The sequence below is a fragment of the Rhinoraja longicauda genome, chromosome 17 (genome assembly GCF_053455715.1).
Source record: "Rhinoraja longicauda isolate Sanriku21f chromosome 17, sRhiLon1.1, whole genome shotgun sequence".
NCBI lineage: Eukaryota > Metazoa > Chordata > Chondrichthyes > Rajiformes > Arhynchobatidae > Rhinoraja > Rhinoraja longicauda.
In genome coordinates, this window is record NC_135969.1 from 4,380,302 (window position 1) to 4,406,928 (window position 26,627).

A 26,627-nucleotide genomic window follows, 5' to 3' on the forward strand; every position below is an offset into this window, starting at 1 on the left:
CCCCCTCATTCCTGGAATCATTCCACATCAGGAAGGATGTGGATCTAAGAGGGCGGTATATCCATGGGCAGCGGAGATGCTCAGTTCAAATTCTCCCTCTACATGGACGACATGACATTCTGCTCCCGGTCACTTTTGGTCTTCAGTTCAATGAGGATTTGTGATCAATTCAAACTGGTCTTGGGGGGGCCAGAGTGTTTCACAGTAAAGGTGAAGCCACGTTCTCAGGCGGTTGACCTAACTGATCCTCCCATCCCTTCAGCGTCCGATAATGATGTTGGGCATTTGGTTTGGGGGAGCCAGGGCATGTAGCAACACTGAGTCTGAAGAAGGGTCTCGACCCGAAAGTCATAGTGAGTGGGCCATGTTTGAACCAGGCACAGCATCGCAGCGAGTAGGCCCAAAATGCTGGAGTAACTCAGCGGGAGAGGCAGCACTTCTGGAGAGAAGGACTGGGTGACTTTTCGGGTCGAGACCCTTCTTCAGACTTCAGTCACCCATTCCTTCTCTCCAGAGATGCTGCCTGACCTGCTGAGTTACTCCAGCATTTTGTGAAATAAATACCTTCGATTTGTACTAGCATCTGTAGTTATTTTCTTACACAACACTGAGTGGAGTCTATAGCTAGAATTAAAAAAGGTATTTTGGCAACTGCTTTCGTAAGCTGGTCATCGGGAGTGTAGGAAGGAACTGCAGATGCTGGTTTAAACCAAAGATAGACACAAAATGCTGGAGTAACTCAGCGGGACAGGCAGCATCTCTGGAGAGAAGGAATGGGTGACTGAAGTCTGAAGAAGGGTCTCGACCCGAAAAGTCACCTATTCCCTCTCTCCAGAGATGCTGCCTGTCCCGCTGAGTTACTCCAGCATTTTGGGCCTACTCTCTGCGATGCTGTGCCTGGTTCAAACATGGCCCACTCACTACGACTTTGCCACAGCAGTTCTCACTTTACAATAGACAATAGACAATAGGTGCAGGAGTAGGCCATTCGGCCCTTCAAGCCAGCACCGCCATTCAATGTGATCATGGCTGATCATTCACAATCCCGTTCCTGCCTTCTCCCCATACCCCCTGACCTCGCTATCATTGAGAGCTCTATATAACTCTCTCTTGAAAGCATCCAGAGAATTGGCCTCCACTGCCTTCTGAGGCAGAGAATTCCACCGATTTGCAACTCTCCGAGTGAAAAAGTTTTTCCTCATCTCCGTTTCTAAATGGCCTACTCCTTATTCTTAAACTGTGGCCCCTGGTTCTGGAGCTCAAAAATGGACAAGTTGAATCAACACAGGTTATAGTTTGCTAGGTGTCACACAAGTATCCCCTGCCATTTTCCTAATGCAAACAAAAATGCAATTACTGCTGCCGACACTCTCAAATGAGGCAAGTCCTTGAATTCCAGGCTTGGGGTGGCACCAGAGTAAACAGCTGCGGGCCCCTCACACTTTGCAACTGTAGAGCATGTTTTCCAGAGGGAACACATTACCAGGCCTGTGCGTTGCTCCTGGTACTGGTACACAATATGACATTTCTCTTCCATAACCAGATGTCTCCTGTCCGACTCCCATGAACAGAATTTTAATCCACAATGCTCTGCTCGCTTCTTTCCTGAGAGATTCCTTCTGTTATTGAAGCTAAAGCAGGCTAAAGGGCAATATTACTCCAACTAAGAATTAATAACTTAGTTCCTGAGAGCTCAGATGAAATTCCATGTCTATTTATAGTGAAATTATAAATGTTTCCGATTTTGTTCTAAATAGCGAACAATGGAAATCCTCCCCTTCACATCGCTGCAAAGAGCCAATATTTCCGCAGAAATTCCAGCCACGGATGTATTAACTTGCCTCAATATGGTTTTAAGGTTATTGAGCTTAGGCAAGTTGAGATTTTTAAAAGTTACTAATTGGACATCATCGTCCCGAAAATTCAAGAAGTTAGCTGTGATCCGGTTGAAAATAATGTTGTTCTTCTCCAAAAGCAAAAGATTAGAAAACATTACATATTAAAAACACTCAGAATTGAATTTAGGTACCTGCCTTGTGAATGACTGGTTAAATAAAAATACCCCAAGTGGATGGGAAAGTGGGACAACGTGGAACCAGTTATGGTCAGCACGGACATGATGGACCGAAGGGCCTATTTCTATGCTGCCTCTAAACTTGGTAAAAAAACAGGTATGTAATCATGACGATTTGCTTGGCTTTTGGAGACCCATAAATCCTGGGAGATTTGGTTTGTGGGCTGGGGAAGGAAAATATAGAAAGATGGTTGTAAACAAGTTGTGAAAAGAAGTCAGCATCGGTAAAGGAATATGGATGGATAGGACAATTGACTGGGTAAAAATTTGGCAGATGGCTTAGAATATACCCCAGAAAGGTATAAATACCTCAGAGAAATTCCAGAACCAGGGGCCACAATCTAAGAATAAAGGGGAGGCCATTTAAAACTGAGGAGAAAAAACGTTTTCACCCAGAGAGTTGTGAATTTGTGGAATCCTCTGCCACAGAAGGCAGTGGAAGCCGATTCACTGGATGGATTTAAAAGAGAGTTAGATAGAGCTCTAGTGGCATCAAGGGGTATGGGGAGAAGGCAGGCACGGGTTAATGATTGTGGATGATCAGCCATGATCACAATGAATGGCGGTGCTGGCTTGAAGGGCCAAATGGCCTCCTCCTGCACCTATTTTCTATGTTTCTATGTTTAATGTGCTGAATTATGGTTAATAATTTTGATAGGAATAGAAAAACAGAATATTGATGAAAGAAACTAAATCGATGGAATGGTACAGCATTCGATGGAGGGATTTGGAGTGTCCCACATAAAACATGGAAAGTAATTAGAAAGTTATCTGGAACATTGACCTTTCTTGCAGGGGTAACCGAGTAGGAAAAATGTCAGGAAATTTTACAATCTTTATGAAATTCCGCTGGAATCCAGATTCCAGAATTAAATTCATTGGGTTGATTCCTGGGATAAAGGGGCTGCCTTAGAAGAAAGTTGTAGATTTACTCATTAGCGTTTAAAAAGATGAGAAGCGATCTTACTGAAATGCACAAGATTCTGGTGGGTTCTGACGGAAGCTGACTAACCTGAAGCATTAATTCTGTTTCGTCGCTCCAGATACTGCCTGACTTGAATATTATGGGATAATTTTTCCTATTATCTATGGCAGTGAAATGGGTGATAGTGAATCTGTTGCAAGTTCCACATGAATTCATTTCATTTCCAATGAGGTCAATAACCAGACATTAACCAGGATGCATTGATCCTGCCACATGGTGTTTCTTGATTAGTCCAGGCAGCAGAGGTTATGGGGAGAAGGGAGGAAAATAGGGTTAGGGGGGAGAGATAATTCAGCCATGATTGAATGGTGGAGTAGACTTTATGGGCCGAATGGCCCAATTCTACTCTTATCACTTATGAACTATGACCTTATGATTGCTACATGTTTATTTTGATTTACATAGAAACATGGAAACAACTCTCTGGGTGAAAAAGTTCCTTCTCACTTCAGTTTTAAATGGCCTCCCCTTTATTCTAAGACTGTGGCCCCTAGTTCCGGACTCGCCCAACGTTGGGAACATTTTTCCTGCATCTAACTTGTTCAGTCCTTTTATAATTTTATATGTTTCTATAAGATCCCCTCTAATCCTTCTAAACGCCAGTGAATATAAGCCTAGTCTTTTCAATCTTTCCTCATATGACAGTCCCGCCATCCCATGGATCAATCTCGTGAACCTACGCTGCACTGCCTCAATTACAAGGATGTCCTTCCTCAAATTAGGAGACCAAAACTATACATAATACTCCAGATGTGGTCTTACCAGGGCCCTATACAACTGTACCTCTTTACTCCTATACTGAAATTTTCTCGTTATGAAGGCCAACATGCCATTAGCTTTCTTCACTGCCTGCTGTACCTGCACGCCAACTTTCAGTGACTGGTGTCAATGTGCGGGGATCGCTGGTCGGTGCGGACTCGGTGGGCCGAAGGGCCTGTTTCCGCGTTGTACCTCTAAACTAAACTAAAACGAAACAATTCTGATCTATTTTGCTTTAGCTGGTCAGTAGGTTGTTAACAAACTATTTATAATTCATTAATTATATACATTACTTTAGTTTAGAGACACAGCATTAAAACAGGCCCTTTGGCCCATCAAGTTCATGCTTACCATCACTGGTTCCATGTTATCCCACTTTCTCATCCATCAGGAGTATTTTAAAAAAGAGGCCAGTTAACCTCCAAACCGTTTGGAATATGGGAGGAAACCGGAGTATTCTGAGGAATCCCACGAGGTCACAGGAACAACGTGTAAACTCAACAGAGACAACATCCAAGGTCAGGATCGAACCCGGGTCCCTGGTCCCTGTACCAGCTGCAGCATTGTGCTGCCCTACTGTTTATACACAAAAGCTAACTAATATAGAAATATAGAAACATAGAAAATAGGTGCGGGAGTAGGCCATTCAGCCCTTCGAGACAGCACCGCCATTCAATATGATCATGGCTGATCATCCAGAATCAGTACCCCGTTCCTGCTATTTCCCCATATTCCTTGATTCCGTTAGCCTTAAGAACTAAATCTAACTCTCGCTTGAAAACATCCAGTGATTTGGCCTCCACTGCCTTCTGTGGCAGAGAATTCCACAGATTCACAACTCTCTGGGTGAAAACGTTTTTCCTCATCTCAGTCATAAATGGCCTACCCCTTATTCTTAAACTGTGACCCCTGGTTCTGGACTCCCCCAACATTGGGAACATTTTTCCTGCATCTACTCTGTCCATTTTTTAAATCTAATACAACCATCACATAATGTAATACTCATATGGAATATAACCAGATTTCCACATTAGAAACCAAAGATCACTGCAGACCATAAAACTCTGATGCGAAGAGTAACGTTTACCAGGAGAAGCACCTCAGAGAAAGTCAGGCAGAGATAAATTCATATTGAACTTACCTATCAGTTGGCAAACGCACACCAGATTATTTCCAGAGAACTGGCCTGGCTGCAAGCACAACAGACAATAAGAAAGTCTCGACAGCAAGCCTCTGCTTTACATTATCAGCTGATAAACATCGTAGAGAACAAAGCAGAAGTAGGTCAAGTGCCACAAAATTATGAAACCTATCTCATTTTGAGAATAAGTGTCCAACTTCAAAAGTTCTCAAACAGTGATTGAATAGATTCAAAATATCATAATTGTAGATTGCACTTTCCCCAGTCCTCCTCACTTCATTTCAATTAACCAAGTCGTTAATTATGCCAACAATTCACATTAAAAATAGGATGACTCAAAGCAAACCTGCTCTCACGTGCCAGTGAACTTTCACGAGCATCTATGATTAAACGTAGGATGTGATTCTCCTAAACCCGTACCCAACATCTATCTCTTAATCCACTACATTAAAATCTGATCATTCTTGCTGCCATTAAAGTCAAGAGTGTTTTATTGTCATATGTCCCAGATAGAACAATGAAATTCTTACTTGCAGCAGCACAACAGAATATATATACACACACACACATATATATATATATATATATACACATATATACACACTCACACATACACATATATATATACACACACATACACACACACACACATGTATAGATATACACACACACACACACACACACACACACACACACATATATATATATATATACACACACACACACAAAAACAATAATATTGCAAGAATAACAATAATAGTCTATGTAGTTCAGAGCTTACTTGAGGTTGCAATGTTTAATAGCTGAATGGCTGTAAGGAAGAAGCTGTTCCTGAACCTGGATGTTTACCTAACGAATCTTAAAACAAAATGTAGAGTGCAAATTCTTTTGTCACAGTGGCATAATGTAAAAGTGATAAACTGAATCTCAGAAAATTATGGAATGAAATCTAGCCCAAGTATAAAAATCCAGGTTTTGTACACGAGCAAAGATACTAGAGGAACAAGATGGACCACTCCGTTGAAATCGCCTATACTGAAGTATAGTACGCAAAGGAGTCATTTTAGTAGGCAAAACCAGCCGTTCGTTATGCCTCTAGCTGTGTAATCAGTGTTTTGGGGGAACAGTATGTGCCTATAAAAATGCAGAATAAATCTCAGATTTTTGTTATTTTTCTTTTAAAATGTTTGTGCAAGTTTCTGCCTACTAAAATGACGTCATGACATACTATGGTTTTTAGGGTCGAGTGGTCTATCTTGTTCCTTTAGTATCTTTGTACACGAGTACTAAACTAAATTCTAGCTATGGCGTCAGAAGCATGGTGGGTTGATAAGATGTAGTCTCAGATCAATGCAAATGGCTCCCTGACATTCTTTTGAAAATGATCTGGGAAATTATCTTTGGAAAGTACCTGGTCAATATCTTTCCATTAAAATAACTGAAACAAGATGAGCTCATCTTTATCATATTTGTACTTAATGCTGCCTGTAATTTGGCCACTTTTCCTTAACATTAGTTGGCTACGATATTCTTGAGTTTGTGAACGAAATCAACTAAATGGAAATATTTTTTCTTTTACAAAAGAGATGTCTGTAAAATATAGAATATTTACCATGACACCGTGAAGGCAGTGCTCCTTTAAAGAATCATTTGATCGTCGTTAAGGTTTGAGATGGTGTTAATTGTTTCACAATACACAAATTAATAGAACAGGGTGCACTTTGCTCTGGGAAAGCTTTTTAGACTTTGTTCAGAGAGAAATATCTTAGAAAGCAAATTTACAGGGCACTTAGGCAGTGCTTCAGGTTCGGTTCTGACCTCCAGAACTGTCTGAAGAAGGGTCTTGACCCGAAGCGTCACCCATTCCTTCACTCCTGAGATGCTGCCTGAGATGCTGCCTACTCCAGCATTTTGTGTCTACCTTTGATTTGAACCAGCATCTGCAGTTATTTTCCTACACATTCAGAACTAACCATGTCTTGTTTGCACATTCTCTCCGTGACATTGTGGAGTTCCCCCTGGTTCTCATGTTTCCTCCCACATCCCAAAGACTTGCTGGTTTGCAGATTAATTGGCCATTGCAAATTGTCCCTATGTAGGTGGATGGCAGAAGAATCCGAAGGGGTGGGGCAGGGGCAGGATTTATTGGGTGGATGAAAAAGAATAGATTAGAGGAAAATAAACAGAGAAATATGGGAATGGGATTAGTTAAGAGTGCTCTGAGAGCCAGCGTAGATTTCATGGGCTGAATGGCCTCCTATGGCCTGTGAAATCTAAAAATATGATACAAAGATATTGGGTGCAAAATGGGCAATAAATTCATCAATTTAAGATTTAAACTGGCACAAAAAATAATTAGTGAAAATTTCATTCAATATTTTTTAAACGAGCTCCATTCACACTCAAATATATTCCTATATAAAGCATCAATAATGAAAAAGTGCACAGGTATTTACTCCAATGCGTATAATGTAAAAATAATACGTTTATTCAAAACCTACCTGAAGTATTAGGATCATGAGGTGATAAAGATATTTGTTTTGCAACAGACTTAAAAATCAAATAATTCCAAAATAAAATATTGTAAATATTTGCAATCTGAAGTAGGAAGTGCTCAAAATACAGCAGGTTAGGCAGAGAAGCAGAAACATAGAAACATAAAAAGTAGGTGCAGGAGTAGGCCATTCGGCCCTTCGAGCCTGCACCGCCATTCAATATGATCATGGCTGATCATCCAACTCAGTATCCTGTACCTGCCTTCTCTCCATACCCCCTGATCCCTTTAGCCACAAGGACCACATCTAACTCCCTCTTAAATATAGCCAATGAACTGGCCTCAACTACCTTCTGTGGCAGAGAATTCCACAGATTCACCACTCTGTGTGAAAAAAAACTTTCTCATCTCGGTCCTAAAAGACTTCCCCCTTATCCTTAAACTGTGACCCCCTTATTCTGGACTTCCCCAACATCGGGAACAATCTTCCTGCATCTAGCCTGTCCAACCCCTTAAGAATTTTGTAAGTTTCTATAAGATCCCCCCTCAATCTTCTAAATTCCAGCGAGTACAAGCCGAGTCTATCCAGTCTTTCTTCATATGAAAGTCCTGCCATCCCAGGAATCAATCTGGTGAACCTTCTCTGTACTCCCTCTATGGCAAGAATGTCTTTCCTCAGATTAGGAGACCAAAACTGTATGCAATACTCCAGGTGTGGTCTCACCGATGCCCGGTACAACTAATATTTCAAATGAGTGATCATAATTTTCAAAAGCCACAAGGTCATCTCCCATGAGGAAACATAGTTTAGCCCATGTAAGAACTTTCTGTGAGGTGGCACTAATTTAACAACCATGTTAGTCAAATTCCATAGTTATGAAATATTCCTCTGCTATTTTAGTGGCTCTGAACATTGAAATCGTTGGCGGATAAATTCTTTAAATCACATTCCTTTTTTCCACCTTATCTAATCTCGTGGAATGTTTACACGCACAGATACCACTTCCTAAACAGTTCCTCCGGATCAACAATGATTTGCTTCCATTCTGGTTTTTATGAATTCTGAGGCTAAAAATCCAGAAATTTATGACTGAAACATAAATTAAGTGCTTTGCAAGAAAAAAATAAGAAATACAAGCTGCTGCCATAAGATTCACTATTCTCTATAGATGACATTTCAGCTCGGCTTTAGCTTATAACCTAACGTAAGAACATTAAATCCTCCAATTTTAGGTAACCGTTTTCCTCTCCTCTCTTTTCTCTGCCCCCTCCACATTTCTCTCCCTATTTCGCTCCCTTTCCCCACCTCTTCGTCCTCTTCCACCCATATCCCTCTGGCTTCACATTTCATTCCTCCTCTCTCCTTATCTGACACCATTTTGTATCTTTGTCATCCTTGTCCAACTTCCAATCACCTGTATGCACCTACCATTTGCCAGGCTTTGTCCTGTCCCTGTCCGCACCTTTTGTCCTGGCTCCCTCCCCTCCTCCCCCTTATACAATCAGCCAGAAGAAAGGTCCTGACCGGAAAAGTTGCCTGTCCATTCCCTCCACAGATGCTGCCTGACCTACTGAGTTACTCCAGCACAAGTGTTTTACTTAGGATTCTAGTATCTGCAGTTCCTCACCTCTCCAAGAACATCTATGCTTTTTGCTGATTATATTTAGGTTTTAACAGGGAAGCTTGAGTGGAAATTTCTCTGTCTCTTAGAAAGCATATCTATATTTCCAGAACAAATATGCAGACAAATAAGACCACCTCAAGTTCCAACATGTCATTTAGTAAGTTACTAGACCAAGTGGACCCGATGGGCCCAAACCTCTCCTGCATTGGTCAGCACCCTATCCTCCCCCCCACCTCCCGTCTCTCCTCAACCCCCCCTCCCCTCTCCCTTCCCCCCCTCCCCCCTTCCCCCCTCCCTCCTCCCCTCCCCCTCCCCTCCTTTTAAACTTAAAAATGTGAATAACAAAAAATATAACACCGATTTCAATAAAGCTACTTGCATTATCACTAAAGTGACAATGGGTGAGTAAGGTGGGCCTAAAATTGTCGCGCTATCGTGTACCGTTTTGGCTGAAGTTCAGTCACAAACAAGATAACAAACGAGAATTTTAGTATATGGATTTACTTGAAGTCCAGCTGCAAAAGCACATTTTGTAAAATGTCACCAGCCTAATAACATTTACACTACCTTTGTTAACTGAAACCCACAGGCCAAGTTATAACTTGGATGAGTTGGGTTATTTAAAATAGAATATTTTCAATATTCAAATTATTTTCAGATAGCAATTAAAAACCAACAATTTCACACAGAAAATATTTAATCCAAATTACCTAATGGCTTCTGAATGAGGTAGCACATATAAACCATTGACATATTGAGACTTTAGGCTGGCAGACTGAATGTCTATCACATTGTTACACTGGGCAGGGGCAGTACACATATAATTGCAGACAGAACTAAAAGCATGGTCATATTAAAGATAGAAAATTGGAACAATATGTTATAACATCGGTGCGATGTAGTGTTTTGTTTTGTAGCCTTATTTGCCTCTGGAAAGGTAAATGTAATTATTTCATTTTCCGGGCACATGGCACATTAAAAGCATGTACTGGCACCTTTATGTTTACCAAAAAAACAACAGAACGTGAAGTGCAACTTGCATTTAGTGAACAGCATCTATAAAACTACTTCTGATGTTTAGCATCCTCCTGATCTCCTCAAGTTTTGATGTTGAATCAACTTCAGGAGGGCCTGAACTCAAAAAAGATTCTGTTGCTTTGTCAGACATTTTAGGGTTTGCCGCAACTGTAGCAGAGTTTCAGTTCCCTGTCTATAAGCTGGTGAAATATTAATCGTTCTTTCAAGGCCTTTTCCAGGCAGTTTTCAACACAGAGCCTTTCTGGGTTTTGTCTGTGATTTCAGACACAGTTACAGAATGTCTTCATTAACCATATTACAAAAAATTGTAGACCTTGATGAGTTGCCCAGATAGGTGAAACAATTGGAAGATGAAATTTAACAATAATTAGTACGAGGTCACGCATTTGGAAGGCCCAATAAGCCTAGTACAGATAGAATGTTAAGGCCCAAAATATATTGAGGAAAAGAGGGACATTGTTTAGAAGTGTCTCTGGAAGTGCAGCACAGATAGACAAGGTGATCTTACTGAAAAAGCATACTGAATTCCCCCTTAATTCCCCCTCCTCCTTTATTCCCCTATCCTCCACTCTCTTTTCCTTCCTTCCTCCACTAAAAGTGGGTTAACCAGTTCCGCAGTTGCAACGATGTACCCCCTTGGGATTACACTGCCTCCAGCCAATAATCAGTCTATCAGGGAACCTCCTTGCCTGTTGCCGGCCCCTATTTGTCCTGGCTTTCTTTCGCTTCCAGTATTCCCCCCCCCTCCCCCTTCCCCCTCCTCCCTCAAACAATCAGTCTAAAGAAGGGTCTCGACCCAAAACATCGCCTATCCAATTCCTCCAGAGATACTGCTGCCTGATCTGCTAAGTTACTCCAGCATTTTGTGTCCATCTTTAATATAAACCAGCATCTGCAGTTCCTTTTTATTCGTGCCTTCATCAGCTGGAGCACGAAAAACAAGTGCAAGGAACTCGTGGTACAGTTTTATATGACACTAGACGACCCGTGGACATGTTGGGCCCAACCTCTCCTACAGCGCCAGCTCGCCGGCAACAGCTGTTGCTTTGGGCGGGAAGAAGCCCCGGCGGGCAACCAGCGCGCTTTGAGCGGGAAGAGCCAGCGACCAATCAGAGCGGCAGCGGCGCTCCCCCCACGTGGGACCCGGAACAGCGACCAATGGGGCATCGAGCCGGAGGTCAGAGCCAATCAATCGACCCCACGTGGGGGGGGAGGGGGGGGCAGCAGGAGCAAATCAGGACGTGCCGGATCCCACGTGGGGGGGAGGTGGTAGAGCCAATCAAATGGCGATCTCAAAATGGCAACCCTCCCCCAACTGCACACGCTCGGATCCGGCGGCCATCTTACTGTTGTGACACAAGATGAACACGTAAGTATTAGATCAACGGGCCCCAACTGCGCAGGCGAGGACCCGTTGGGTTTCCATTGTGACGTTGAACACAAAGGTATTACTGCGCAGGCGCGGCTGATGGGCAGGGGAAGTGGAAAAGGGATTTATCAAAGTTTAAAAAGCGATTTATTAAAGATTAAAAAGTGAATAGCTTTTAAAATCTAACAGCCATTTGAACCGCAGGACAATGGTGAGAAAGGTGGGCCTAAAATTGTTGCGCTATTGTGCACTGTTTTGGCTGTATTTCGGGTACAAACAATCAAACAAACATACGAATATACAAGATGAGAGTTTTAGTAATATACTAGAACAAGTGTGCCCGTTCAAAGCGGGCCCGTTGGGCCTGTCCCCACACCCCCCATTCTCTCCTCCCCCAGCCCCACTCTTACTCTCCAAGTGTGCCCGTTGGGCCCGTCCTCCTGATCTGTGTATGTCAAGTGACCACTATAACCTTCTTTTTTTTTTTTTTTCCTAATCAGATGTGCAGCACTTTGGTCAACATGGGTTGTTTTTAAATGTGCTATACAAATATAATTGACTTGACTTGACTTGCAATAACAAAACAATCAGTGCTTTTCTGGAAACTTTTCGAAACAATGTAGCCGTCACAAGCTGAAAACTAAATCCTTTTCTGGAAACTTTTCGAAACAATGTAGCCGTCACAAGCCACAAGCTGAAAACTAAATCTGCACCGCAGCGCCCCCTGAAAAAGGGGGGGGCAGCGCTTTAAAACCTCTGTAACTTAAAAAACACGCGACCAAATTAAATGAAAATATCACGGCCGAGCGAGCGCGAGATTGGCGATTGAGGCGGTGCGAAAACCGTCGCGCTGCGGTCCGCCGTTTTGCTGCAATCGCTGTTACGAATATATCAGGCCAAACCTCAAAAAAAAATATACACAAGATCTGAGTTTTAGTATTATATAGATAGATAGATAGAAGATAGATATAGATTCGTTAGGCCAAGCTTGGAGTAGTCTGTGCTATTCTGTTCACCATACTGAAGGTAGGACGTGATCTGCAGAACAGTCACCAGAGTCACCTGGAGTTGTTCAGCTATGAGTGGAGACTGGAAAGACTGGTTTGTTCTTCCTGGAGCAGAGATGATAGAGGGGGGGAAAAGACACAAAATGCTGTAGTAACTCAGCGGGACAGGCAGCATCTCTGGAGAGAAGGAATGGGTGACGTTTCAGGTCGAGACCCTTCTTCAGACTTGAGAGAGAAGGGTCTCGACCCGAAACGTCGCCCATTCCTTCTCTCCAGAGATGCTGCCTGTCCCGCTGAGTTACTCCAGCATTTTGTGTCTGTCTTCGATTTAAACTTGCATCTGCAATTCTTTCCCACACGTTGGGGGGGGGGGGGGGGGGGTCTGGATTAACATATGCAAAAAATGTGAGGGCATAAATCGGGTAAATAGTAAGAATGTTTTTCTCACAGCACTGGTGCGCAAAACAAGAGGGTGCGGGTTTAATTAAGGTGTCGATCAGCAGATTTAACGGAGATTTGTGGAGGATTTTTTTTTAAGCGAGGGTGGTTGGAATTTGGAACACGCCCTGAGCTGGTGGTGAAGGCAGAGACCTTCATAACATTTATGCACACAAACGGTTGCAGGAATCACCAAAGAAATAGCTGAAAAAAAATCCCTTCTAGGTGAAAGTGCTTCCCTATGAAAGTTGGCCTGTTTCCATAATTGACTACAAACATGGGTACGTGAACCTGCCGCCCTGTGTTGTATTCCATTTGACCTAATGCCTGTAAAACCTCACCAGTGTTGGTTTTTAGCAGAGTGGTACTTTCCGCCAACGGTATCTGACTCATTTTCAAACAAACTGTGGCAGCAATTTAATGTTACCCGTTAATCAATATCTCTACTCCTTCCCACACCTTTATTTGAAAGTCTGCTTGATTGCTGCCATTGCTACGTAGCTTGGACAGGCAATAGATTACAGTCTTTATGGACTTTACATTCCTTATTGTAAACTACACTATCCCAGTTGCTCATCATCAGAATGAACTTACCAAACTGTGAAACGTGCAGGATAGGAAATGCGATGCCCTTAAGACACTGAAGAGAAGACACGAAAAGCTGGGGTAACTCAGCAGCTCAGACAGCATCTCTGGAGAAAAGGAATAGGTGACCCTTCTTCAGAAGTGCCTCGACCTGAAACGTCACCTATTCCTTTTCTCCAGAGATGCAGCGTGACCCACTGAGTTACTCCAGCTTTTTTACAGATGATGACGTTCTGCTTTCTATTGACATTTCAAAGTGCCAGTGAAATTGCTGGCTTCTTGCCATTGCTTTAGATGAGCAAGCTGTCGGGAATTGCAATGTAGAATCTGGCCTTTTTAAAATGGCTAAAAATTGAAGTGGGTAATGGTCCTGGGAATGATGGCAACCGACTGGTCTCTCCAGCACCTTTCAGTCTCTGTTTGTAGGCGTGGATTTCGCTCCATCTCTCTAGTTTAGTTTAGAGATACAGCGCAGAAATAGGCCCTCCACACCGACCAGCGATCCCCACACATTAACACAAGCCTACGCACACGAGGGTCAATTTACACTTATACCAAGTATACAAACCCACGCCAATTAACCTACAAACCTGTAAGTCTTTGGGGTGTGGGAGGAAACCGAAGATCTCGGAGAAATCCCACGCGGTCACGGGGAGAACGCACAAACTCCGTATAGACTAGCACCCGTAGTCAGGATCGAACCTGGGTCACCGGCGCTGCAAGTGCTGTAAGGAGGCAACTCTACCGCTGCGCCACTGTGCTGCCCTATTGTCCCAAGCTGTACCAGTCTCCCATGAAATGCTCGAGCAGACTATGTCCAACAACACGGCAATTGTATACACACACTCAAATGCCACGTGTAGTTTGCTCAACGACTTTGACTGACCTGATCATCTCCTATTCTGCACACAGAACTAACGTGCACGGCACGGTCTGAAAAGACCAAACTTCACAGTGCACAACTGTGTGCAGTGTTTGAGTACCAACTGCCTGTGATGCTTCTGCAAGTAGAGTATGCAGGCATCAGAAAAGTAGGTGTATGAGCTGGGAGTGGAATGAGGAGAAGAGGAGGTAGGTGTTGTTGTTCGTCCTTTGGGTTCGAAGATGACCGTGACTTCACTTTCAGTCTTATTATTTCGACCGCTGTTTGGGATCGCCGCCTGCCGTGGTCTGCTGGCCGAGGTTGAAGTCATGACTTGCGCTTGACTTGGATTTAAGTGAGGGGGAGTTGCGCAGATCGCCGGCCTCACTCTCTCGTCCCGGCCTATCGGGTTCCAGCGGCAAGACATAGTCGGGACGGCTGGGGACAGGTCAGGATGCAGTGGATGGTCAGAAGTGCCCAACGTATCTCACTCTGCCCTGTTTGCGCTCCACGACGCTTTGCTGGGATCGTCTTTCTGCCCGTTGAACCTTCCGGTGGTTTCCTCCGCGCAATCCGCCGAACCCAGGCTTCACGTGCTGGGTAGACAAGCCCTAAAGCCGCTGGAACCAACGACTGGACTTGTGGCATGCAAGGAGAAGAAGAAGTAGGTGGGAGGATGCAGTCACCCTCACCAGTTGCAATTTGTTGTTGGCCATGAGTTCAGAAATGAGCATCCCAGCAATGGCATCCATGCAAGTGTCTGAAACCGATCCTCGTTGATACAGAAAGAAAGAAAACTGCAGATGCTGGTTTAAATCGAAGGTAGACACAGAATGCTGGAGTAACTCAGCGGGACAGGCAGCATCTCTGGAAAGAAGGAATGGGTGATGTTTTGGGTCTTCAGTCTGAAGAAGGGTCTCGACCCGAAACGTCACCCATTCCTTCTCTCCAGAGATGCTGCCTGACCCGCTGAGTTACTGCACCATTTTGTGTCTACCTATCTGATACAGATTGTTAGTGGTGAGTGATTGGGCTGTGGCAAATCGAGCAGGGGCAAGGACTAGTGGTTTTATTGCTAACATTCCAGTTATGACATTCGAAGATACACTCATGAACCTACACGGGACAAGATGTAATTGAACTTTTGGCAACAGTTCTTGTGACGCTGCCTCAGCATGCCTCAGCATGCTCATGCTTCAACAGAGTTCGATTTTGGGTTCAGATCTCAGTCTCGTGATCTGTGCTCTGGTATTAATGATGACATCAGTGCAGTGCTGACTGTGTTGAATCACCCAGGAAGAAGGTTAAGAGACTCTCCGCTTTAACGCAGAGACACTGCCACCCAACACATCAATCTCCAACATTCGCATCACCTTCAACGTGATCCCACCACCAGTCACATCATCCCATTCTGTGGAATTCTCTGCCACAGAGGGCAGTGGGGGCCAAATCACTGGATGAATTTAAGAGAGAGTTAGATAGTGCTCTGGGGGGCTAGTGGAATCAAGGGACATGGGGAGAAGATGGGCACAGATTACTGATTGTGGATAGTATAAGACAATAACTGCAGATGCTGGTACAAATCGAAGGTATTTATTCACAAAATGCTGGAGTAACTCAGCAGGTCAGGCAGCATCTCAGGAGAGAAGGAATGGATGACGTTTCGGGTCGAGACACTTCTTCAGACTGATGTCAGGGGGGCGGGACAAAGGAAGGATATAGGTGGAGACAGGAAGATAGAGGGAGATCTGGGAAGGGGGAGGGGAAGAGAGGGACAGAGGAACTATCCAAAGTGGGCGAAGTCGATGTTCATACCACTGGGCTGCAAGCTGCCCAAGCGAAATATGAGGTGCTGTTCCTCCAATTTCCGGTGGGCCTCACTATGGCACTGGAGGAGGCCCATGACAGAAAGGTCAGACTGGGAATGGGAGGGGGAGTTGAAGTGCTCGGCCACCGGGAGACCAGTTTGGCCAACGCAATTGTGGATGATCAGCCGTGATCACAATGAATGGCGGTGCTGGCTCGAAGGTCCGAATGGCCTCCTCCTGCACCTATTATCTATGTTTCTATTCCCACCCCCTTCTCTATTCTGTAAGGAGCACATCCTCTGCAACTCCTTGGTTCACTCAGTCCTTCTCTCCCAAACCATCCCCTCCCCAGGCACTTTTCCTGCAACCACTGTCCACACCAACAGACTGGCTCCACCAAGATGCAGGACAGAACACCACAGGAGATCCTTCTTCCCTGTGGCTATCAAACTGTACAACTCCTCCCCCTTCTGTCATGGGATAGACTGAGACTGACTCCCCCCCCCCTCCCCCCGCCCCCCCAATCTTTCCACATCCCCAATCCTTTACACTCATCACTTAAATTTCTCGTTTCATGTGTTTTGTGTTGTTGTGTTTTTATGAATGTTGGCAGATCAATTTCCCTCCTGGGATAAATAAAGTCCTATCGTACCGTATCGTATCACAAATGCAAGTTTCCACTTTGCTTTTGCTTCCAGGCTCGGCGATGACTCGCAACATTAGTCAGCCTCGTCATCTGCTCCTCTCTCTTCCGGGTGCAAGTGTGGAGGAGCCCGTGAAAAGAGGAAGCATTTCCAACATTCCTCCTCGTCTTCCAAGGTCTCCAGGCCTCCATTCGCAGCCAAAAGTCTTGGCTTGTCCGCTCTCGTATGCAGTTATGCTTCCTCCTGTTCCTCAAGTCAGATTATATTGTGGAATGACTGATGCCATTTGCTCCACCCAGTGCAAGCCTCTCCATTAAGAGCCACTGGCTAGCTTTAACCAGTGCAGGATAACTTTCACTTCTCCGCTGATGTGCCTAGCTGATCAACAGCATGGATATTACTAGAACTGCAGATTTCTAGTTTAAATAAAATCCCCGAAAAGTCACCTATCCATGTTCTCCAGAGGCCGGCACGGTGGCACGGCGGTCGAGTTGCTGCCTTACAGCGCCAGAGACCCGGGTTTGACCCTGATTACTTGTGCAGGAGAATGGTCAGGACCCGAAACGTCACCCATTCCTTCTCTCCCGAGATGCTGCCTGACTCCCTGAGTTACTCCAGCATTGTGTGTCGCCCTAATTACTTGTGCTGTCTGTACGGAGTTTGTACATTCTCACTGTGACCACGTGGGTTTTCTCCAGGTGCTCCGGTTTCCTCCCACGCTCCAAAGACGTATGGCTTTGTAGGTTAATTGGCTTCAGTAAAATTGTAAACTGTCCCTGGTGTGTAGGATGGTGCCAGTTTGCGGGGTGATCGGTGGTCGGTGTGGCAAAGGGCTTGTTTCCCTGCTGCATTTCTAAAATAAAACTAAAGTTGCTGCCTGACCCGTTGAATTACTCCAGCACTTTGTGATTTTTTTGGGATGATACTAGCTGTGCACCAAAATGAATACATTTGCAATACGACCAATGGGGGAAATTGGGTTAATCATGCACTATGCCTTCAATATCAATTTTTGGGGTTTGTTAAGCCGAGTAACTGTTTTTCTAGTCCGATATTTCCTGTCAGAGAGATATTTAAAAACTACGAAAAACTATAAGGGCGGCACGGTGGCGCAGCGGTAGAGTTGCTGCCTTACAGCGCCAGAGTCCCGGGTTCAGTCCTGACTACGGGTGCTGTCTGTACGGAGATTGTACGTTCTCCCCGTGGCCTGCGTGGGTTTTCACCGAGATCTTCGGTTTCCTCCCACAATCCAAAGACGTACAGGTTTGTAGGCTAATTGGCTTGGTGAATGTAAATCATCCCGAGAGTGTGCACGATAGTGTAAGTGTGCAGGGATCGCTAGTCGGTGTGGACTCGGTGGGCGTGTTCCCTTGCTGTATCTCTAACCTAAACTAAATTGCCATGAACATAGATCGCCTTTAAAGAAACATATCCGTGTTGATTTAATTCTCCTACCTACAGTAATCTGATAAGCACATGTTATGCAATATGCAAGGTCAGGGCCTGAGTGCAAACTTGGGCCTTGAGACATTGAATAATGTTCTTCAAAGATAAAGTTAAAATTTGAGACTAAATATATATTTTTTGTGGTATAACTACACGTAAAAATATATAGATAACGTTGACTCGGCTCATTTATAAAATTAATGGCCTTATAGTTGTTCGCAAATAAAAAGTATAGTTATTTCATCGTTGGTGTCAGTGACAACCTTCCATTAAATCTTCATCTTAAGGTTTGAAAACCTTTAAGGTTTGAGGTTTGGGCGGCACGGTGGCTCAGAGGTAGAGTTGCTGCCTTACAGCGCGGTCAGGGCCAGAAACGCAGGTTCGATCCCGACTACGGGTGCAGTCTGTACGGAGTTTGTCCGTTCTCCCCGTGACCGCGTGGGTTTCCTCCGAGATCTTCGGTTTCCTCCCGCACTGAATACGTAACAGGTTTATAGGTTAAAACCGAAGATAGACACAAAAAGCTGGAGTAACTCAGCGGGACAGGCAGCATCTCTGGAGAGAAGGAATGGGTGACGTTTCGGGTCGAGACCCTTCTTCAGGTCTCTAGCTTTTTGTGTCACAGGGTTATAGGTTAATTGGCTTGGTATAAATGTAAATTGTCCCTAGTGTATGTAACCTAGTGTTAATGTGCAGAGATCGCTGGTTGGTGCGGACTCGGTGGGCCGAAGAGCCTGTTTCCGCACTGTATCTCTAAACTAAGCCACACTAAACTAAACTAAAAAGGAATTGTTTGAAACAATGCAGTTTCCAAAAAGCAATTCTGAAACACTCATAAAATCAGGTTGAATTGAAGGTGCTTCTCTTCCTTTTCTTTTAAAATCCTATCTAAGCTATATCCCCTTTCAACCACAGCATGGCTAATTTGACTGTAACTGTCAAAGACCCTTCTTGAGTCTGAAGAAGGGTCTCGACCCGAAACGTCACCCATTCCTTCTCTCCTGAGATGCTGCCTGACCTGCTGAGTTACTCCAGCATTTTATAGACAATAGACAATAGGTGCAGGAGTAGGCCATTCAGCCCTTCGAGCCAGCACCGCCATTCAATGCGATCATGGCTGATCACTCTCAATCAGTACCCCGTTCCTGCCTTCTCCCCATACCCCCTCACTCCGCTATCCTTAAGAGCTCTATCCAGCTCTCTCTTGAAAGCATCCAACGAACTGGCCTCCACTGCCTTCTGAGGCAGAGAATTCCACACCTTCACCACTCTCTGACTGAAAAAGTTCTTCCTCATCTCCGTTCTAAATGGCCTACCCCTTATTCTTAAACTGTGGCCCCTTGTTCTGGACTCCCCCAACATTGGGAACATGTTTCCTGCCTCTAATGTGTCCAATCCCCTAATTATCTTATATGTTTCAATAAGATCCCCCCTCATCCTTCTAAATTCCAGTGTATACAAGCCTAATTGCTCCAGCCTTTCAACATACGACAGTCCGGCCATTCCGGGAATTAACCTAGTGAACCTACGCTGCACGCCCTCAATAGCAATAATATCCTTCCTCAAATTTGGAGACCAAAACTGCACACAGTACTCCAGGTGCGGTCTCACCAGGGCCCGGTACAACTGTAGAAGGACCTCTTTGCTCCTATACTCAACTCCTCTTGTTACGAAGGCCAACATTCCATTGGCTTTCTTCACTGCCTGCTGTACCTGCATGCTTCCTTTCAGTGACTGATGCACTAGGACACCCAGATCTCGTTGAACATCCCCTCTTCCTAACTTGACACCATTCAGATAATAATCTGCCTTTCTATTCTTACTTCCAAAGTGAATAACCTCACACTTATCTACATTAAACTGTATTTTGTGAATAAATACCTTCGATTTGTACCAGCATCTGCAGTTATTTCCTTATACTGACTATAACTGTAACTCTTCATCGAGACCTACCTTCAGTAACTTTTCATTCCTTTGTGAATCAAGAATCTATCCATTTCTACTTTTAAAATATTCCAAGTACAGTTCTGGTTGGCCAGCTATAGGAAGGATGGCATCAAACCGGAAAGGATGCAAAAAAGTTTTACAAGTATATAACCAGGTCTGGAGGGTTTGAGTGTAGGAGACTGAGTATATAAAATCATAAGGGGCAATAGATAAGGTGAAACTCCACGTTTTTCTTCCAGGGTAAGAAAGTCTGTAACCTGAGGACATAGGTTCAAGGTCAGAGGGTAAAGACTTAAGGGACCCAAGGGGCAACCTTTTCACACAGAAGTGGTGTGTTCATGGAATAAGCTGCCAGAGCAAATGGCAGTTGCGACAATTATGACCTTTAAAAGACATTTGTTCATGTACACGGATAGGAAAGGTTTTGAGGAATATGGGTCAAGGCACAGGCAGGTGGGGCTAGCTCAGTTAGGCAGCTTGATCAGCACAGAGGAACTAGGCCGAAGAGCCTGTTTCCGTGCTATATAGTTCCACGTCTTTACTTCTACCACCCCTAACGAAGAAAACTTTGAAGACTAATGACCCCTTGATAAAATAAAAAATATCTGATGACTACAAAGGTTTCTGATCGCATATCTTTTCTGAGAAACAGTTTAGAATGGAACTCTTCATCGAAAAGCTCAATACCTCAAAAATATTTTACCTGAAAAAACATTTATCTTTTCCTTTAATCATTGTCTCATGATAGAGAGATAACTTATTTTGAAATCCTCTTGATCACAAAAGCAAAATTAAAAAAAAAAATTATTGAGCATGTGTAAACAAAAATTAGATTTCATGATAATGCAGCTATTTGTGGAGTCGGACAGCTTAGTTCAGTTCAGTTTATTGTCACGTGTACTGAGATACAGTGAAAAGCATTTGTTGCGTGCTATCCAGTCAGCAGAAAGACAATACATGATTACAATCGAGCCATTTACTGTGTACAGATACATGATCAGGGAGTAACGTACCAGTGCAAGGTAAAGCCAGCAAAGTCCGATCAAGAATAGTCTACCAATGAGGTAGATAGTTGTTCAGCACTGCTCTCTGGTTGTGGTAGGATGATTCAGTTGGCAGATAACAGCTGGGAAGAAACTGTTCCTGAATCTGGAGGTGTGCGTTTTCACACTTCTACACCTTTTGCCTGATGGGAGAGGGGAGAAGTGGGAGTGGCCAGGCTGCGACTCGTCCTTGATTATGCTGCTGGCCTTGCCGAGGCAGCGTGAGGTGTAAATGGAGTCAACGGAAGGGAGGTTGGTTTGTGTGACGGTCTGGACAGTTGGGCTACGAGTTGTCAATGAGGCGAGTTCTAAATCACAGCCATGTCATTATAGAGTCAATGAGTGAAAGTTCAATTTCCCAGATACACACGATGAATTTGCATATCCATATGCTTTTAGTTTAGTTTAGAGATAGAGCGCGGAAACAGGCCCTTACCTTTGCCTCTCATCATTTTATAAACCGCTCCGAGGTTCAAGATTTCAAGATCAATTTATTGTCACATGTACCAATTAAGGTACAGTGAAATTTGAGTTACCATACAGCCACACTAAGTAAAAAGCAACAAGACACACAGCCACATAAAATAAAATTTAACATAAACATCCACCACAGCGGATTCCACATTCCTCACTGTGATGGAAGGTAATAAAGTCCAAGCATCTTCCTCTTTGTTCACCCGCGGTCGGGTCTGTTGAACCATCCACGGTGGCCGATGCCGGCTGTCCGAGGCCCTCGCGTCGGGATGATCGAAACTCCGGCGTCAGGACGGTTGAAACTCTCTCCGCGGCATGGAGCTCCCGAGTCGGCCTCTTCTTACCAGAGACCGCGGGCTTCACGGTGTTAAAGTCCACAGGCCCCGCGGTTGGAGCTCTCCACAGTCGATCCTCGGCAAAGGATCGCAGCACCGCGATGTTAAAGTCCACGCCGTGCCCGCGGCATGGTGCCAGGAAAGGCCGCCAACTCCTCGATGTTAGGCCGCAGCGGGGACAGATACGATAGGGAGAAAAATCGCATCTCCGTCGAGGAAGTGATTGAAAAAATGTTTCCCCCAATTCCACCCCCCCACCCTCCACATAAAACAAACCGAGGAACACTAAAACATACTTTTAACATGTACTTAAAATAACAAAAACAGAAGAAAGGACAGACAAAAGACAGTTGGCGAGGCAGCCAATGCTGGTGGCGCCACCTGGTGTTTACCCCTTGGTTACCCCTCAGCCTTCCGCTCTCCACTGAGAACAATCCCAGCCTATCCAATGGTCATGACATAATGATCCCAGCTCATGAATGCCCGAAGAAGGGCCCCGTCCCGAAACGTCACCTATTCCTTCCCTCCAGAGATGCTGCCTGACCCACTGAGTTACTCCAGCTTTTTGTGTCTATCTTCAGTTTAATCCAGCATCTGCAGTTCCTTCCTGCACCATCCAATTTCTCCTTCTATAAAAAGTCATCTTTTCCATGAGATATCCTGACAAAGATAGGGTAGCAAATCTTAACCTTTCATTCAGAATAGATATATCAAATACCAGAGGGCATGGACTTAAAATGAGGGGAGCAAACATTATAGGAGATGTGTGGGACATTTTTGTTTACACAGAGGATGGCTAGTGCCTGGAACGTGCTGCACAGGGTGGTGGTTGAGGCAGATACGATAGTGGCATTTAAGAGACGTTTGGATCGGCATTGGGCGGCACGGTGGCGCAGTGGTAGAGTTGCTGTCTTACAGCGAATGCAGCGCTGGAGACCCGCGTTCAATCCTGACTACGGGTGCTGTCTGTACGCAGTTTGTACGTTCTCCCCGTGACCTGCGTGGGTTTTCTCCGAGATCTTCGATTTCCTCCCACACTCCAAAGACGCGCAGGTATGTAGGTTAATTGGCTTGGTAAATGTAAAAATTGTCCTCAGTGGGTGTCGGATAGTGTTAATGTGCGGGGATCGCTGGGCGGCGCGGACCCGGTGGGCCGAAAGGGCCTGTTTCCGCGCTGTATCTCTAAACTAAACTAAAAGCACATGGAGGAATGTGGATTATGTGCAGGTAGATAACAGTTGGTTTTAGATTTTTAGATTTAGAGATACAGCGCAGAAACAGGCCCTTCGGCCCACCGGGTCCGCGCTGCCCAGCGATCCCCGCACACTAACACTATCCTACACCCACTAGGGACAATTTTTACATTTGCCCAGCCAATTAACCTACAAACCTGTACGTCTTTGGAGTGTGGGAGGAAACCGAAGATCTCGGTGAAAACCCACGCAGGTCACGGGTAGAACGTACAAAACTCCGTACTGACGGCGCCCGTAGTCAGGATCGAACCTGTGTCTCCGACGCTGCATTCGCTGTAAGGCAGCAACTCTACCGCTGCACCACCGTGCCGCCCATGGTCTTGGCATCACGTTCGGCACAGACATTGTGGGTCGACGAGCTGTTCTTGTGCTGTATTTTTCTACGTTCTATATCCTTTCTGCATTGTTGGTAGTGCGACTTTTAATAGCGCGTTGACCAGAACTGCGTACAATATTCCAAGTGTGGTCCTAGGAATGCCATGTACAGCTGCAAAATGATATCCCAACTCTTTTACTCAATACTCCTGTCAATGATGACAAACAAGCTAATTTAAATGCCTTCTTCCCAAACCTATTCACCTGTGTTGCTATTTCATGGAGCTAAAAGACTGCGTCCCAAGTCCCACTATTTTCCAACTTTTCCAAGGTCCTTGCCATTTAATATACTTGTTTTAGATGACCCGAAATATATTACCTCACACTTGTCGGAATTAACGTCCGTCTGCCATTATTCCTGGCAGCTTTCCAGATCTATTCTAGGCAACTTTCGGGATCATCTACGCCCCTCTGTATCCTTCTGCAACCACCCTTGTTATCTCCAGTTCCACCAACCTTCATGCTGTCAGCAAACGTACTCATCATAGCCACAGACATTCTCATCCAAGTCAACAAAGGTCCCAACATTGATCCTTGCAGGTATTTATTCACAAAATGCTGGAGTAACTCAGCAGGTCAGGCAGCATCTCGGGAGAGAAGGAATGGGTGACGTTTCAGGTCGAGATCCTTCTTCAGACTGATGTCAGGGGGGCGGGACAAAGGAAGGATATAGGTGGAGACAGGAAGATAGAGGGAGATCTGGGAAGGAGGAGGGGAAGAGAGGGACAGAAGAACGATCTAAAGTTGGAAAAGTCGATGTTCATACCGCTGGGCTGCAAGCTGCCCAGGCGAAATATGAGGTGCTGTTCCTCCAATTTCCGGTGGGCCTCACTATGGCACTGGAGGAGGCCCATGACAGAAAGGTCAGACTGGGAATGGGACAGGGAGTTGAAGTGCTCGGCCACCGGGAGACCAGTTTGGCCAACGCGGACCGAGCGCGGGTGTTGAGCGAAGCGATCGCCGAGCCTGCGCTTGGTTTCACCGATGTAAATAAGTTGACATCTGGAGCAGGGGATGCAATAGATGAGGTTGGAGGAGGTGCTCTTGCAGGCCACCATTGGTTACATTTCCAGTTAGATAACCACCCCTCCACCACTACTCTCTGCCTCCTATCACCAATTTTGTCTGAAGAAGGATCTTGACCCGAAATGTCTCCCATTCCTTCGCTCCAGAGGCGCTGCCTGTCCTGCTGAGTTATTCCAGCATTTTGTGTCTATCTTCAGTTTGAACCAGCATCTGCAGTTCCTTCCTACCAATTTTAGATTCAGTTTGCCACATGCCCTAGCTTTCTGGACCAGCCTACTATGCTGGACTTTGTCAAAAGACTCGCCAAAGTCCATGCACCCCTTGTCTACTCCCTTGTCTTTATTAATTTACTTATTAACCTCTCAAAATATTCAGATTTTTCACACGTGTTATTTTTGAATTTGGGAATAAACCTGCACTTCAAAAATTGGCCATCAGTGTTGCATCTAGATTCAGTTTCGACCATCTACTAGGAGAGTTGTCTTTGACTATAATTACCAATGCATGCACAGACAATGAGGAAACATTGCGCCTAAGTAATGCAACGTCCGATCACATGTGACTCAGATGCTATGTCATCATTCTTGAGCTCAAGTCCTGCATGAGTGACTTGAACAGAAAACCCTAAGCTTAGTACCAACCGGATAGTACTAACAGCATGGTACTAACAGCATTGTACTAACAGGATTGTACTAACAGCATAGTATTAACAGCTTAGTACAAATAGCATAGTAACAGCATAGTATTAACAGCTTAGTACAAATAGCATTGTAACAGCATAGTACTAATAGGAAAGCATTAACACCAACTAACAGCATTGTACTAACTGCATAGTACCAACAGCATAGTTAGTACTAACAGCAGAGCTCTAACAGCATAGTACTAATCGCACAGTACAAACAGCATGGTACTAACAGCATAGTACTAACCGCATAGTACTAACAGCATAGTACTAACAGCATAGTACTAACTGCATAGTACTAACAGCATAGTACGAACAGCATAGTACTAACGGCATAGTACTAACGGCATAGTACGAACGGCATAGTACGAACGGCATTGTACTAACAGCTACACTCATGGATGAGGAAGCGAATGTGGCCTCATATGTTTCAGTTTAGTTTTGAGATACAGCATGGACACAGCCCTTTGGCCCGCTGAGTCCGCACCAACCAACCAACCCGTACACTAGTTCCATCCTACACACTATGGGCAATTCACAGAAGCCAATTAACCTACAAATCTGCACGTCTTTGAAGTGTGGGAGGAAACCAGAGCACCCGGAGAAAACCCACGTGGTCGCAGCGAGAACGTACCAACTCCGTAAAGACAGCAACCGAGGTCAGTATTGAACCGGAATCCCTGGCACTGTAAGGCAGCAATACCACTGCGCCACTGTGCCACCCCAATGTAGGCATGAGATCCTAAGATTACTTTGAAAAGCACAGGAGAAGATTGGTGCCATGGTGTCATTCAACAAAATTAGGCAGATTATCTGGTCATTATCTCATTTCTAATTGTGTACATTGGCTTTATGTGAATTTCTTGCCATTTTTCCTACATATCCAGTAATTCCAACCAAAAGGATTTCTTTGGCTGTAAAGTGTTTTGGGACATTCTGAAATAGATATTGGAGAGGCAATGTAATTACAGGACTTTGATTATGATTTCATCAAAACCTGAGGATTCTTGCTCACGTATCATTGAAGCAAAGTAAACACATATAATAATCTAGTTTATCGTCATCTGGCAACAAGGTGGAGTTGATTTGTGACTGTCATTCAATAAAATAAAATGTTTTCACCAAACATTATGGAAATATCATTTGATTTTGCTTGTTGATGTTGCTAGTTCTTTTGCAACTTGGGAATTCACCAGGAAATTCATAGTTTTCATGGG

The 26,627-nt window shown here is 44.5% G+C and overlaps 1 protein-coding gene across 3 annotated transcripts in view; it reads right to left on the reverse strand.

Moving 5' to 3' along the window:
* pparg (peroxisome proliferator-activated receptor gamma) overlaps positions 1–26,627 on the reverse strand; it is a 119,296-nt gene that overhangs the window by 57,159 nt on the left and 35,510 nt on the right. The window contains exon 1 of one of the 3 annotated variants that reach the window (XM_078413981.1): positions 4,960–4,996. The exons of the other annotated variants lie outside the window; for them this stretch is intronic. The gene's annotated coding sequence lies outside the window, so the exon portion shown is untranslated. Of the gene's footprint in view, positions 1–4,959; positions 4,997–26,627 lie in introns of those variants that run through there. 3 annotated transcript variants of the gene reach the window in all.